Raw genomic sequence first — 10,410 nt, 5'->3', positions numbered from 1 at the left:
TAGGTCATGGGTCCACTCTCGCACTTCTTTTACCATGAAGCAGTTGCCCTGGTTGGATGCTACATTATGCAGGAGTCTGTGCCTGTGGATCAGACATTCCACAAACCCCAATTCAGTAATGTTGGCTAAGGATCTGTTGTTGGAAAGGAAAACCCATATCCAGAATAGCTATCTATCACTGTGAGAATGAAGCACTGGCCCCCCCAGAATGGAAGGGACTCAAAGTAGTCAACTTGTCACCAAGTAGTCAACTGTCTCCATGAGTAATAGTTCCATATTGGGGGCTCAGCATTGGTCTCTATTGCTGACATGTTGGACATTTAGGCATTAGTAGCTAGATCAGCCTTAAAAAGTTGGAGTCCATGCTTTCTGGGCCCATATATAGCTTCTATCTCTACCACTGAAGCCACACCATTTATGTGCCTGTATTAGTTTCTTAGGGTTGCGTTAACAAAGTACCACAAATTTGGTGATTTAAACAACAGAAATTTATTGTCTCACAATTCTGGAAGCTAGAAGTCTGAGACCAAGGTGTCAGTAGGCTTGGTTCCTTCTGAGGGCTGTGAGGGAAAATCTCTTCCATGCTTCTCCCCTAGCTTCTGGTGGTTTGCTGGCAATCTTTGGTGTTCCTTGGCTTCTCCTGCATCACCCTAATCTCTGTTTTTATCCTCACATGGCATTCCCTCTGCACATTTCTGTCTTCATATGGCCTTCTGTTTATAAGGATACCAGTCACATTGAATTAGGGGCCCATCCTACTCCAGTATGATGTCATTTTAACTAATTAAAACAGCAAGAACCGTATTTCCAAATGTCATATTTTGAGGTATTGGGGATTAGAACTTTAACGTATGAATTTGGGGGGGATACAATATAACCCACAATAGTGCCCATCAGGCTGGTTCCAAGGTAGCCAATGATTAAGGCTGGTAATGACAATTGCATGAGTTATTTTCTCTACTTCATTGTTTAGTACCTCTTCCTTAGTGGGTGCAAAATATGATACAAAAATCTTCACACTTCATGCCGACTCATGTATATTCACCCACAAGACTCTACCCTAGACCTTCTTGTCTTTGGTCTTCCAGTCTTTTTTCTTCTCGGCCCCTTACCAGTGGGCCAGGCCACTGACACATGCCCAAGAATCTATATATATTCTTACTTCAGTCTGCTTCTCCTTACACACAAACCAGATGACCAGGGACAATGCTTCTAACTCTACCCATTAGGAAGATTTTTCCTCTCCACTATTTTTCAAAGCTTCTCAAGTATATGACTATAATGTAGCCACTATCTAACTTTGGCTTACACCCACATCTTAAGCTGACTCACCCATAAACCAAACTCAGGCTTTACCCTTCCTTCAGCTGGTCACGGTATTGGTGCAGTTGTGGTGGGTGACATGGGGGTCTGGACTACCTGGTCATGCAGCTTACAAGTACCTCAGTTGTGCTTGAGCTCCATCTCAGATGCACCATTTCCATCTTACAATAAATGCTGCTGGGTCCATCTGAACACCAAAAGAACCCAGGCCGTAACAGGCAGTTTTCGGCACATGGCTACTTGGAGTCCCACAGTTAAGTGTTCGGTTTCTACCAAGGCCTAGTATCACATTAGTAGCTGTTTCTTAAAATGTATATAATTCTCTGCTGCAGATGGCATGGCCTTGCTCAAGTTCCAGGGACTGCATTGTGATTTTTCCACTGAGGCTTACCATAAGTTCTGTCTTAAGTCAGTTTGGGCTGTTATAACGAAATACCATAGACTTGGTGGCTTAAACAACAGACACTCATTTTTTCACAGTTCTAGAGGCTGGAAGTCTGAGATCAGGGTGCCAGCATGTTCAGGCTCTGGCAATCCCTTTTCCTGATTTGGAGACAGCCACCTTCTCATTCTCACTCTGTCCTCGCGGGGTGGGTGGAAAGTGCTCTCTGGTATCTCTTCTTCACCATCACATTGGGGGTTAAGGCTTCAACATAAGAATTGGGCAGGAGGGGCTTCCCTGGTGGCGCAGTGGTTGAGAGTCCACCGGCCGATGCAGGGGACACGGGTTCGTGCCCCGGTCTGGGAGGATCCCACATGCCGCGGAGCGGCTGGGCCCGTAAGCCATGGCCGCTGAGCCTGTGCATCCAGAGCCTGTGCTCCGCAACGGGAGAGGCCCGCGTACTGCAAAAAAAAAAAAAAAAAAAGAATTGGGCAGGAGGACAAATTCAGTCCATAACATTCCACCCCTGGCCCCCTAAAATTCATGTCATTCTTAAATGCAAAACGCATTCATTCCATCCCAATAGCCCCCAAAGTCTTAACTCACTCCAGTATCAACTTTAAAGTCTCATCTAAATATCATCTGAATCAGATATAGTGAGACTCAAGGTATGATTCATCCTGAGGCAAAATTCCTCTCCAGCTGTGAATCTGTAAAATCAGACAAGTTATGTGCTTCCAAACTACAATGGTGGGAGAGGCACAGGATAGACATTCCCATTCCAAAAGGGAGAAACAGGAAAGAAGGAAGGGGGGATGCGTCCTAAGCAAGTTCAAAATTTAGAAGAAAATTCCATTAGATCTTAAGGTTTGAGAATAATCCTCTGGCTCAATGCTCAGCCATCCAGGTCCAGTGGGGTGGCAGCATCACCCCCAAGGCTTTGCTGGGTAGTCCCACTCCCAAGGCTTCAGGCAGAAGCCACCTGCCTGTCAAAACTGAGGCAGTGGCCCTGGTGATCATCTATCACTCTGTCCTGTCCAATTCAATAAATCTAACAGCCATCCTTCATTTTGCCCCATCTCTGTCCCCTTCAGTTCAAACTGGCAGTGCTTCTGCTCATGTAATCCTGTAAACTCCTTATCAAGTGATAATCTCATCACACCATTGGTATTTGAACATGCTTTCTCATTTTTTGCAATATGGATAGGCTGAGAATCTTCTAAATCAAGTTCTGGTTCCTCTTTGCTTAACAATTATTTCTTTTTTTTTTTTTTTTTTTCTTTTTGCGGCATGTGGGCCTCTCACTGTTGTGGCCTCTCCCGCTGCGGAGCACAGGCTCCGGATGCGCAGGCCCAGCGGCCATGGCTCACGGGCCCAGCCGCTCCGCGGCATATGGGATCCCCCCAGACCGGGGCACGAACCCGTATCCCCTGCATCGGCAGGCGGACTCTCAACCACTGCGCCACCAGGGAGGCCCCAATTATTTCTTTAATTCATCTCTCTCCTTTCACATTTTACTGCTAGCAATCAGGTGAAACCAAGCCCCTCCTTCAATACTTTGCTTAGAAATCTCCTCAGCTAAATATCCAATTTTATCACTCAAATTCTACCTTCCACAAAACACCAGGACACAGTTCAGCCAAGTTCTTTACCATTTTATAACAGGGATCGCCTTTCCTCCAGTTTCCAATAACATATTCCTCATTTCCGTTTGAGATTTCACTAGATTTGCCCGTAATGTCCATATTTTTAGCATGTAACTTAAAATTATTCCAGCCTCTACCCATTACCCGGTTCCAAAGCTGCTTCCACATTTTTAGTTATTTGTTACAGCTGCACTCCACTGATAGTATCTCTATTAGTCAGGGTTCTCCAGAGAAACAGAACCAATACAAGTTAGATATAGATACAGATGTAGATTTATTATAAGGAATTGGCTCACATGATTAGAGAGACTGAGAAGTCCCAAGAGCTGCAGTCAGCAAGCTGATGACTTAGGAGGACCAATGTTTAGTTCCAGTCTGAGTTCAAAGGCCTGAGAACCAGGACACCGATGGTATAAGTTCCAGTCTAGAAGTTGGCAGGCTCAAGATCCAAGAAGAGCTGATGTTTCGGTCCAAGTCTGAAGGCTAGAAAAGACCAACGTCCTAGCTATGCAGTCAGGCAGGAGGAATTCTCTTTTACTCAGCTTTTTTGTTCTATTCAGGTCTTCAATTGATTGAATGAGGCCCATCCACATTAGGGAGGGCAATCTGCTTTACTCATTCTACCAGTCCAACGTTAATCTCATCCAGAAACACCCCCCACCCCAACACACCCAGATAATGTTTGACCAAATTATTTGGGTACTCCATGTCCCAGTCAAGTTGACATAAAATTAACTATCACAAGTTCCAAAATGCATCTTTTCCCACTCTTGACACCTCTAATACAAAAGGGTCTACTGGAATATATGGCCAAATGGCAGAGATGCTTGTACAGGAGCCTGGACCTTCTGAAGAGCCCTTCTCCTGTTCTGGGCCACAAAGCTGGAAATCTTCAATACTACCTGGTATATGGGCTGGAGCAGTATTCCCAGGTATGGAATGTATTGCTCCAGAACATAAAGAGAACTACCAAGCCCTGTGAATTCTTCTTTGTGGTAGGGGATGCAAGATGTAACAATTTGTTTTTTACTTGGAAGGATATACTGGCACACCTCTAACCAGTGGACCCTTAAAAATTCACCAAAGTGGCAAGTCCTTGAATCTTTGTAGCATTTTTCTACTCTCTGGAGCACTGGCCTTATCAATACCTACAGCATACTAGCCACCTCTTGCTTGTGCTTGTCTGACCAGCATATTATTATTTATGTAATGGGTCAACTACTGAAGCCTGCAGTAGTCTACAGTCATTCTCCAGGATCCATCTAGTTTCTGCAGGGGCCAGACTGGCTAATTAAGTGGAGACATGATAGGGACCATCCTCCCTCCACCCATGTTCTTTAGGTCTTTAATGGTGGCACTAATTTCCATTATGCCCCTGGTATGTGATATTTGTTTTTTTAATTCACTATGTTGGCCAGGGGTGGGTGTTTCCACTTGGCCTTCCCCACTATGATAGCTCTTACTTCACACAGGTCAAGGATTTAATGTAGGTATCACTCCAACCACCAAATATATCAATTCCAATTACACACACAGGAACTGGAGAAATGACCATCGGGTGGGTGCATAGCCACAATGGACCCACTGTAAGCTGGACTTTAGCCAGGACCCCATTTACTACAAGGCCCCCATAAGCCCCCACTCTAACAGAGGCCATGACAATGCTTTGGGTCTCAGGGTACTGATGTCAACTCAGACCCTGAGTAAATTTTCTGGTTATCCCTCTTCCCCAGTGTGTACAGTCACCAAAGTAAATGGCCACAGGTCTCTTTGGGGAAGGACTGAGGAATCGTTACATGTATACTTGCTACAGTGCTGCAGGATCTGCCACCTCTTAAGTCAATGGGTTTCAGATCTGAAGAGTGGCTCAAATCCAGACACTGAACAAGGGATAATGACCTTTGGTGTGGTTGGGGGGAACCATACTCAGGCTCTTGCTTCTCTATTTTGGCCTTTTTTTGGTTGTAGATGTTAACTTTGCCCCTAGAGATGCCAAGTTCTATATCCATCTCCACAATTTGCTGTGGGTCAGGCCCCCTTGGTTGCCACTCTTGTCAGATGTTGTTGGTCTTTGTCATAATTATAGCCTCCTGGCTTCTGGTGACTAACTGCCACCATCTGGTCTCTCTTACTTGGGGGAAGGGGAATATCATTCCCATAGTTATTAATGAGCCCCAGCTCTGTGACTGTTTCTACTGTCAGCCCAGGCAGCAGAGAACTTCTTGGTGATGCTCTTGCCCCTCACTAGATTTCTGATGGCCTCAGTGAATGGTGTGTTTTCTAAGCCTTCCTGTTGAACATAATCTTCTGATGGGTCTTCTGGCTTCACACACCTATTCCTGCATGCCCACTTTCCTGTCTTTTTATTCATTCTTGTACCATATGCCAGGGCAACTGGGGCATTTCTACTTTACTCAGCATTGGCCATCACTTTCTCTAGGTTTCTAAAAGCCTCCCAGCAGTGAGTTTGTTTCATCCCCAAGAGCTCTTGCCAGGGTGTTAAATCCTGTGCCTCAAGAAAGTGCTCCCAATTCAATGAATTCCTGATTGTCTAGTCTTATATTCCATCCACTTTGATCAAGCAACCTCAAAATTCAATTGCAGGGTACTCCCCCTGGCTTCTGTCTATATATGCGAGCTAATTCTTACAGCTCTTTGTATTTAATCTCTTTCCTCCGTTATCAGGCCCAGTATGTTCTCAGCTGGGTTTTTTTTTTTTAATATAAATTTATTTATTTATTTTTGGCTACGTTGGGTCTTTGCTGCTGCGTACAGGCTTTCTCTAGTTGCGGCGAGCAGGGGCTACTCTTCCTTGCAGTGCACAGGTTTCTCATAGCAGTGGCTTCTCTTGTTGTGGAGCACAGGCTCTAGGCGCACTGGCCTCAGTAGTTGTGGCACATAGGCTCAGTAGTTGTGGCTCGTGGGCTCTAGAGTGCAGGCTCAGTAGTTGTGGTGCACGGACTTAGTTGCTCCGTGGCATGTGGGATCTTTCCGGACTAGGGCTCAAACCCACGTCCCCTGCATTGGCAGGCAGGTTCTTTTTTTTTTTTTTGCGGTACGCGGGCCTCTCACTGTTGTGGCCTCTCCTGCTGCGGAGCACAGGCTCTGGATGCGCAGGCTCAGCGGCCATGGCTCACGGGCCTAGCCACTCTGCGGCATGTGGGATCTTTCCGGACAAGGGCACGAACCCATGTCCCCTGCATCGGCAGGCGGACTCTCAACCACTGTGCCACCAGGGAAGCCCGGCAGGTGGATTCTTAACCACTGCACCACCAGGGAAGTCCCTCAGCTGGGTTTTATTAGGATTTAACTCTAGTTACTGGCCTGGCAGCCAGGACAGGAAGTAGGGGCAACTTCTATGTTGCCTCGTGGGCAGTGGCTCTGCAGTGTCTTTCAGCATGCAGAGAATAATACGAAGAGGTGAACCACCTCTGCAAACTTTGAAAGTTCATGTGGGTTTGCAGAACTAACATCCTTACAGATGTCCATCCAGAAGTCCTATCCCTTGTTTCAGGGTTTCAGGTTTTTGCAACCAGGGCCCTGACCTGCTTTGGTTGCACATTTAAATGTCTCTGGAACTCTGTTGCCTCTATCACGACCTGAGTCTGTGGCTTAACTGTGTCAGCTCTTCCACTATAGGACATAAAAGCCTCTTTGTAAGCTACTAAAGAGGTTTTCTGTCTCTCACACTTAGCCATTAACCCAGGGAGAACCCTTGCTTTCTTCTTATTCCTTTTCAGAGTGTCAATACAACTTAGCAGTAACCAGCCAACTCCACTGGCCTTGTAGGCATGTTCCCACTCATATATTTCACATGCCTGAAATTCTATCCGCAAGGGCTTTCTCCTCCACTGGGATGTTTTCCCAGGTCACTACTGATTAAACCTTTAGCAACTGGGTCACCACCTTGTGCTAGGAACTACCCATGCCCCTATACTACTCAGGATAGCATCGTCTTTGCTTATGAGGTAATGAGTGTGCCAGTCCCGAAACTACAACTTATTATGTTTTCTTGGACCTCTCCTGGCACCACTTGTGCTAGTTTGGGCCCTCTGAGAGGCAGTTGCCAAGGTGGGATTTGACATATGTATTAGCCAGGGCTGCCATAACAAAATCCCACAGACTGGGTGGCTTAGACAATAGAAATTTATGTCTCACAGTTCTGGAGGCTAGAGGTCCAAGATCAAGGTGTCAACAGGCTTGGTTTCTTCTGAGGCCTCTGTCCTTGGCTTGCAGATGGCCACCTTCTCACAGTGTCCTCACATGGCCCTTCCTCTGCAAACATGCCCCTGGTGTCTCCTTACGTGTCCAAATTTCCTCTTCTTATAAGCAATCAGCCGAACTGGATTAGGGTTCACCTTACCTAACACCTTCATTTTAACTTAATCACATCTTTAAAGGACTCTTCCCCAAACACAGTCACATTCTGAGGTATTGTGGGTTTAGGGCTTCAACATATGGATTTTGGGAAGGACACAATTCATAACAACATGCAAGATATTTTTAGGGGAACTATCTGTGAAAGATGCAAGGGAAGGTGGGAGAGTCTGCAAACTGTGACTCAGGCCTGACACCTATGAAGGAGAGGGAAAAGAAAGGATTGAGAGTAGGCAGGGTCTCAGACCACAGCACAGTTTGAAGAAAGTTCAAGCTAGGCTGATGGGTTCTCCAGCCAAAACTGCCCATCAGAGACCCAAACATTACAGCAATGAAGCACATTAGCCAAGTGCAGTCATTTATAAGTTAAACAGTTACAGGAACATAAAGAATTCAGTTTGGGGATCAGTTCTTACTGGTTTCTCCAGTAGTGTCTCCAGTCCACCCTGACCATTCTGCCACACTTTATTTTGCTCCAGGAGCCATGTGCCTAGCTCTCCGAGATGTTTATACACCTTTTTCAGTTTCTGAATCTAGCTCATTCTCTCATGCTTTACTCCATTCCTTTCCTTTCTGTCTTCTGTGGCTCATTTTTTCAGAGGGACACCTGGTTCAACTTTTAATGAAGCATTTATTGAATGGAATTGATTATAGGCAAGAAACTATACTAGGTGCTGGATTTAAAAATTTTTTGAATTTATTTTTTTTCTGCATTGGGTCTTTGTTGCTGCGCGCAGGCTTTCTCTACTTGTGGCAAGCGGGGGCTACTCTTCGTTGCAGTTCATGAGCTTCTCATTGTGATGGCTTCTCTTGTTGTGGAGCACAGGCTCCAGGCACGCAGCCTTCAGTAGTTGCAGCACGCAGGCTCAGTAGTTGCAGTGCAAGGGCTCTAAGGCATGCGGGCTTCAGTAGTTGTGGCGCGCGGGCTCACTAGTTATGGCTTACGGGCTCTAGAGCTCAGGCTCAGTAGTTGTGGAGCACGGGCTTAGTTGCTCCGCGGCATCTTCTGGGATCTTCCCGGACCAGGGATTGAACCCGTATCCCCTGCATTGGCAGCCGGATTCTTAACCACTGCGCCACCAGGGAAGTCCGTAGGTGTTGGATTTTTATTCCATAATGGTCCACTTTCTTGGGAGAAACCAAGATTTCCCTTCTTATCCACAATCAGAGCTACCTGTGGCTCCCTTTCACTTATGATATATAGGGCACAAACACATTTACCCAGAGGAGTCTACATTCAAATAATCTTGTGAGACATTCACCACCACATCTGATATGAGTAAGGGCTGCAGAGCACCTTGCATCCCTGGGTGTTCAGGAAATACTATTATGCTCAAGTACCTATATAGGTACATAGGTAATATTTATGTAGGTATATAGGTAGTTACTATATATTAATTTCAAGAGAACTTCAAAAGAGAGAGCATACTGAAATTAACTAAAATTTTTAAATAGAAAGGACACATTAAGCTGACCAGAAACCTAAAGGATACCATTCTTTTCTCAGAAATCTAAAAGGTCCCTGAGGATTGCCACTTGGAATTTCTCCTCAGTTTTATTGGTGCCAAACTTCTTATTGGCTAGGGACCACAAAACGAAATTCCTGTTGAATTCACGAGGGAAAGAAATAAATGATGGGAGAAACAGATGTCAATACCCAAAAGGCTTATTTCTACATTTCCCCTACCACTGAATTGCCTTGGTCATTTACAAACCTAATCTAAGGCCAAGTTATGAACTTAACTTGAGAGAGACAGGCCTGGAGAGGTTAAGGCCTTGACCAGTGGTATATATCTTTAACCGGAATCGGAACCCTGGCGTTTCCCTTTCAGTCATACACTGCCCACTAAATGACTTCCTAACTGGCTATCTTTCTTGAACACATAATTCATTTACAGTCTTTCTAGGAAGCTGTGAAGTTGCTCTCCTACGCTTAGGGAATGGAAGCATCAAGCACAAAAAAGACGGCACCGTCAGCTAATCCATGAATAAAAGAAAAACAGTGAACAATTTGAATCCCACATCTAGAGCTATGGGTCACCAGGTCGAAAGCCTGTACTGGGGGCAGCGGGGAGGAATGGAAGGAAATGCTAGTAAAATTACCTTGACCGTGCGGAAACTTGAAGACTTTCCTACCGACTAGAACTCACCAACTTTTCTCAACAAACGAGCCATGGGAGGGGTGTGCTGAAGCGACTGGACTCGCCCCCGGCGCCCGCTCAGACGCACCGGAGCGCACCTCATCACCTCCCAAGTCGAGTCCTGGAGGCCGTCACACAGCACCTGGAGGAAGTCCGCGCCGGAGCCGGAAAAGCGGGAAGTCCCGCCAAAGGCCGGGCAGGTGGAGAGCGAGGAGAGACTGGGACCAACGTGATCTGGCGGGGATTGCGGGAATTGGCGAGGGACCTATCAAACCAGGGTTCAGACAGACCGACTCTCCATACAAGTTCCCCAGTTGCCAATCTTGGGATGGCTTCACAACGTCTCTAAAACGTGAACTCTCACCACACACCTTCCGTTCCGAGCGCCCCTAGCAACCACCAGCGATTAAAAGCGGAAGAACGACCTTTGTCCCGCCCCTCTCTGGAACTACCGAGGCCGGGCGGGGGAAGCGCGTTGGCCCAGTCACCTCGGCGGGAACTCCGACCAACCAATAGAAGGCAGGTACAGGAGGGCGGGCTG

The 10,410-nt window shown here is 46.3% G+C and overlaps 1 long non-coding RNA gene across 1 annotated transcript; it reads right to left on the bottom strand.

The window, feature by feature from the left end:
• Positions 1-500: 500 nt before the first annotated feature.
• LOC132481371 (uncharacterized) lies at positions 501-10,262 on the bottom strand. Its single transcript, XR_009530812.1, has 3 exons — positions 9,832-10,262; positions 3,648-3,834; positions 501-2,166 (listed from the first exon to the last, which is right to left on the bottom strand). It is a non-coding gene; the product is annotated as an uncharacterized LOC132481371 (long non-coding RNA).
• Between the last annotated feature and the right edge of the window lie 148 nt (positions 10,263-10,410).

The sequence above is a fragment of the Mesoplodon densirostris genome, chromosome 2 (genome assembly GCF_025265405.1).
Source record: "Mesoplodon densirostris isolate mMesDen1 chromosome 2, mMesDen1 primary haplotype, whole genome shotgun sequence".
NCBI classification, from domain to species: domain Eukaryota; kingdom Metazoa; phylum Chordata; class Mammalia; order Artiodactyla; family Ziphiidae; genus Mesoplodon; species Mesoplodon densirostris.
Note: the sequence above shows the minus strand (reverse complement) of the source record. Positions and strands in the feature narration are given on the sequence as shown.